Raw genomic sequence first — 6,000 nt, 5'->3', positions numbered from 1 at the left:
ACAAAACTTCTAAAAAAAAAGAACTATCAGATGGAATTCTATGTGCAATGAGCTTATGAGCGGGGTGCAATACCCATAGAAAAATTTAATTCACCTATAAACAACGAAAAGAAAAAAAAGTAAAATGAATTTAAAAATTCAGTAGAAAAAATTGAACAAAAATGTTTGGGTTGGTCATTCAATTATAGGATACTCAGTATTTTGAAATTACTACTTAAAAATTATTTGTTTTGTGAAGCGCTCCTATGAAAAATCAATAATTTTATCGGACTTTTAACAGAAAAAGGTACAATACGTATTTTTATTTACATAATTGTAGTGCAATAATGAAGATTGATACTGAAAAGCAGTAATTTATGGAAGACGTGCAGATATAATGAGATGTAAATAACCTACTAAACAATGTTCTCTGAAAAATACACAAATTTAAGTTTAGAGATGAGCCGTGCTTCCAGAAGGGATCAAAAGCATAATCGTTTTCCCAAGGGTTACTATAGGAAAAAAAAACAATGACATTGCGAAATTTTAGAAGTACCGCGTCATTTAGTACATAAGAAAAAATGTTTGCGAATTCATTTTAATATTACTCAAAATTCCTTAATTTATTGCTTTCTGAAATCCTTTAGTGATCATAGCAAAATAGGCAAAGTAATAATCTGCTAACAGCTATAAGCAATGACAATCTGCTAACAGCTGTTATATTAAAAGGTTTTTAAGCAGATGGAGAAACAGTTTTAAAATGTATGAGTAAACCTCATAATTTACACATTTTAACAAATTTTAAAATACAAATGCCCTTCACCTATGCCATCCCATGTACAATGTATACAAATGATGTGCACACAGTACATGATGTACATTTTTACATAATAATAAGCGTAATGCGACGTCTGATATATACTAATACAATAGCTCAAAAATGTATGTGTAGGTGGGTATGTTTATATAATGTACTGCGAAAATAATTTTATTGAATGCATTTATATAAAATTTTGAATTGAACCATTTTAAAATTTTTTGATTAGATTTTGTTGTTATTGCCAGATTCAAAATTTTTGGTATTTGAAATGTCGCTTCAAAAATCTTCTTAGTTTAACGAACAATATTAATCCCGTATATTATAGTTGGTAAAATAACTGTCATTGCTTTACGTTTAATAATAACTAGTCAAACAGCAACTAGTAAATTGTTGTGCGTTCCATTTAACAGAATACCAAGCTAGAAACTAGTTTACATAGGAATCCTGGTTAACAGGAGTAAACAACTAATTAATAAATTTAAATATTGAAAATTTCCGAATAACTGTTTGCTTCATCAAAATATTTAAAAACGTTCTGTTCGACGATATTCAAATTTTCCAAGTGCAAAAGCTCGTTCCTTTCAATTGCTCACAATTTCAGATTTATTTGTAGGTGTGACACCTTTTATTTTGACAATTCGTAAAAAATGTTCTTCATATTAAGTATTCAAGTTTGTTTCTTAAGAATTTTATAAAGTTATGAAATTAAGTGACATTTATAAAACTTAATTTGAACTTAAATTAAATTTTTTTTATACTTTTAAGTTTTAAAAAATTTATAAGGCTTGCTTTAATACTAATAATCGTTTTTTCTACTTGAAAATTATTTTAATGCGAATTTCATTTTTTAATACATTTGTAAACTGTAAACGCATTGTGTGTAAATATTTGCATAGACATTATATGCAAAATATTTTTGTAATTTGAGATTCTTTTATGAGGTTGATGTAGATTTTTATTATTCTGAATACCCAATTTAGATTAGCAAAGCCCATATAAAATTCTATTAAACAATTCTTCTTTATTTTGATTTCAGATTATGTCATATACTCTTAAATCGATTCGGAAGAATTAGTTCAATTATATTCCTAGATTTTGTTATATATACATATGTACATAAATATACGTACATATAATGGGTACATTTTAAAATAACTACTAACATCTTTAGCGCTTCTCAATTGCGATTAATTGTAGGTAAAAATGTGCATTTATATAATTCATCAGAGCCAAATTTTGCTTAAAGTGATATCTTCTTGGTATTGTACAACTTCCGTTTAAAACCTGTTTCTTATTAATAAATCATACAAAGGTGCCAGTTTTAAATTAAAATACCTATACATATAAAGTTTACAAATTTATACTTGTTCTAAAACCAGGGTAACACAACCCGGTTGCACTATAATGATTAAACGTGCTCAGGGGTTGAATAATAATGGTTAAAATGGTTGAAGAAAGTTAAGTAGTAAATCATTGGAACTTGAGTTATACAAAAATTAGGTAATTCAAATCTTTTTACCGGTAATTTCGCATTTTCCATTTCGCAATGTTTTCTCTAACGCTTCTCATTTATATTTACCACATTTGCTATTTGAATAATTCGGCAGAACATTAAAATTAGTTACATGCAAACAATTTTAAAATTTCTGGATTTCCAAAAAATTAAATTTTCGAAATTTTTCTTTCAAATCGTGACAATTAAATGAAATTATATTTCTACATAGTTTAATAAATTAAAAATACATATGTACATTGGTATATAGATACTCGTATTTCTTCTCAACCTTTGAAATTATTAAAATTTAACTTATTCAGCTTGTAAGAGTTACTCAAAAACTAACTTAAGAAGACGATTAATTTCAACATTCATTTTGTCAAACAAAAATTTATTTCCATCGATTGGCGGTAGAAAAAATCAATTACTTTCTCTCTACATTTGCCAGGGGGTCAACAAAATGCAATTTTCGGACTTCTTTAAAAGAGACTCCAGAGATTTTTTTTAACATAGTTAAAGCAATTAAACGACTTTTTTTTCAAGATTGCATTTACCAAATTTTAATAATGCTTAAGTTCCATATTGCAAGGACACATTTCCTAAATTTAATTAAGAAATCTGTGCTTACGCTGAATGCTGCCTGAATTTCTATAAAAACTCTATCTTCTGTGATATCTTCACTAAATTCATTCATATTTTATGACAGAATAATATTAACGTATATATGTACATATATGAATAAAAGTGTTCAATGGCTGTACAACTACACAAAATTGTTGCAAACAAAAATTCAATTTTTCCGAAATTAAAAAAATAAAAAAAAAATTTGCATGACTGACAAATCTTAATAGTTTTTTGTCCTAATTACTTGACACTTTGTTTTCTTTTGATTTTACTTTGTCATTTTTTTGATAAAAACAAATGCAACTCTTCTTGTAAAATGCAATTGATGTAAGCATGTATGCAAATCGCAACTATTAAAAATTTCGTGCTTTCAAACAAAAATGATTTTTTTATTATCTTTTATATATCTACATATGTACATACATACTTTGCAATTTTATTTTGATAGTTTTAGAAAAATCCAAAACTAAAACGATTTAAAATTCAAATTGAAAATTGACGTGCAATACGAGTACTTAGAAAGTATGCACACGTAAGTTTTTATGAAAAAAAAAATTTGTTTGATTTATTTTAACTTTTTTTTGTTTTTGGATTTGAGGTCGTTAAAAATAAAAGTGGGGGAGAAAAAAGTAGATGAATAACGCGATTATTAAGTAAAACAAAAAATTTTGTTTTTATTGAAAAGCTATTATGCAAATACCAATATTTGTTAACTTATTGAGAAACTTACTTTTAAAGCCCTCATGAATGAATTTCCAACGAAAAATGTTATCCTTGTATCCGTAATTGTTTTTTCCTTATCACGTAAAAATTCTTTTTTCTCGTCACTCAAACATTCGCTTCTAACTTACAAGCAAATAAATGTTTAAATTCAGTTTTAAGATATAAAAACGACCAGATTTATTCGAATCTGCTTAAAATGATCCCTTAAACACTGCCTTTCATGCGCAATGTACTTACACAATCAAGTAGACCACAGAAATTGCAGGAAACTACTGCTTTGCAAAGTCTGGTTTGTTAAAAATGAAATTAGTGCTGAAGTTCATGTTGGCAAAACTTAAAACTTAGTTCTGTTTCTGTCAACACTATTCTAAAGCAGAAAATTAAAAAACTTAAGAAATTAGCAGTATTTTTAAAAACAGTTGACAGTCCTGCATAAACGATAATTAAACTAAAATATTTAAAATATTAACTAACATTGTTTCCTCCATCTTCACTTTATAATTTTAGCTTTTCAATTGTGTTTTTAGATTATGTCAGTTTCTGATTACTGGCAGCATTTATTTTAATGCTAACAATATGAGAGTATAGATCTTTCAAAGTTCTTTACACGAAAACGATCTACTTTTTGTAGTGCTGTTACCAAAACGCACTACATTTTCAGATCTAAGTAAGATTTGCCAAGATGAACTCAACCGGACTGATGAAAGTCTTATAAGTCTAAAAATTTCCTAAACTCTAATATTAATAATCCACTTAATAACGTAAAACAACAGACTTCCAATGATGTATAATAAAACAAAAATTTCAGTGTGTCAACAAGGATGTGACAAACCAAAAGTTATTTCTGAAATCAAATCATAGATGCAAGTAGCTCTATAAAAGAACAATTCATTGTTTAGAGATCCCACCATTTTCCTTTCTGGAAAATCCTACATTATATTTTACTAAAATAATTTCAAATATTCCGGAAATTATTCATTCGAAAAAGCATAAATATTTTAAATTTCCAAAGTGTTAGTCAAAAATAATTTTACTTAAAAGATTTTTCTTTATTATTTCCTTTGAAATTATTCGCACACCTTAAAAGAAGGAGGCGGCGCCAAAAATTTCATTTGAAGACTAACAAAAAAAAATTAAGTTAAAAAAATGATATCTAACATTTTTTAAATAGAAAACATTGCGGCGTTCTGTTATTTTTTTTTTCATTTTTAGAATTTAATTTCATTCAATTCGAAATTTATCACTTTATTACTCAAAGTGGTGACATAAATTTGGCACCTATTTACAAATAAAAATACCAAATAAAAAAAGTGATATCTTGTCAATCATTTGTATTTTGTTGCCTTTTTCCATTAAAATGAAATTGGTGAAAATAAAAATTAACAAGAAATAACACTTTATGATTGGAAGCGATTTTAAACTTTTATCACATACATAATTGCATTTTTGACTTAAAATATATTTAATAAACAATCATAAGAATAATTAAGGGCAATACCTGATATATCCTGAAAATATCTGCTTCCTTTTTGCAACCGTTACAATCTTCTACAAAAAAAATCGTTATGTTTCCACTTTCCATGAATATTCGCTCGAACATGTCTGGCCACCTGCTTTTTTCCTATTTTATAACTTTGATTTTTATTTACGATAAAATATAATATTCAAGCCTGCAATTTTTGAATTATTAGAGTTTTTCAGGCACACATATATACAATTAATGAAGCAAATTTTTCGGAATTATTTTTCGGACCTACCACTGGGTAGAGAACTGAACTTTCTAATCGAATTTCTAAATAAACACCTAAAGGTATTTCATAAAATTTAAAATTTGTGTTTTGTTTATCAGTGAAACTAACTGACAAGTTTTTAATGAACAATGTAAATAATATTTAATTATATTATAAATTTAATTATATTATAATTCCGGAAGGTGGATTTCTGTCGTCTACTAAGAATCAAATTAACTTTATTTACTAAGCAGTATGAAGATCCCCGATCTAAGAAACTATTTCATATTTTTGATAATTTCGATTCTTTTAAAATTCTTCAAGAAAAAATTTGTTTTTTTAGTACTCTTCTAAAACAAAAATTGCAAAAATGTGCTTACTTTTAATTTAATATTTTAGCTCACTTCTTGAGAGAAAAATTTGGTTAAATTTTCGCGGAAATTTGGTTGAAGCAACAAAGCCTGTAGTGGGGCATTTGTTGAAGTAACTTGCCGTAGTCCACCCACCAATCTTAATATTTTAAAATTGTTATATATATTTTTTTTATTTAAATTTAAACATTTTTAATTTTTTTTCGCCATACAAGTGAATAATATAGAGATGGTTTAAAAGGTATAGCCACACTAAGT

The 6,000-nt window shown here is 26.6% G+C and overlaps 1 protein-coding gene across 3 annotated transcripts in view; it reads left to right on the top strand.

Annotated features, from left to right (window-relative positions):
- Positions 1-912: 912 nt before the first annotated feature.
- The window catches only part of LOC129619033 (popeye domain-containing 2), a 68,755-nt gene continuing 63,667 nt past the window's right edge, over positions 913-6,000 (top strand). For all 3 annotated transcript variants that reach the window (XM_055534106.1, XM_055534105.1, XM_055534104.1), the window contains exon 1: positions 913-931. The gene's annotated coding sequence lies outside the window, so the exon portion shown is untranslated. The remainder of the gene's footprint in view (positions 932-6,000) is intronic.

This window comes from Condylostylus longicornis, unplaced genomic scaffold, assembly GCF_029603195.1.
Source record: "Condylostylus longicornis isolate FDR11 unplaced genomic scaffold, ASM2960319v2 ptg000010l, whole genome shotgun sequence".
Lineage (NCBI taxonomy): Eukaryota > Metazoa > Arthropoda > Insecta > Diptera > Dolichopodidae > Condylostylus > Condylostylus longicornis.
This window is presented reverse-complemented; position numbering and strand designations above follow the sequence as displayed.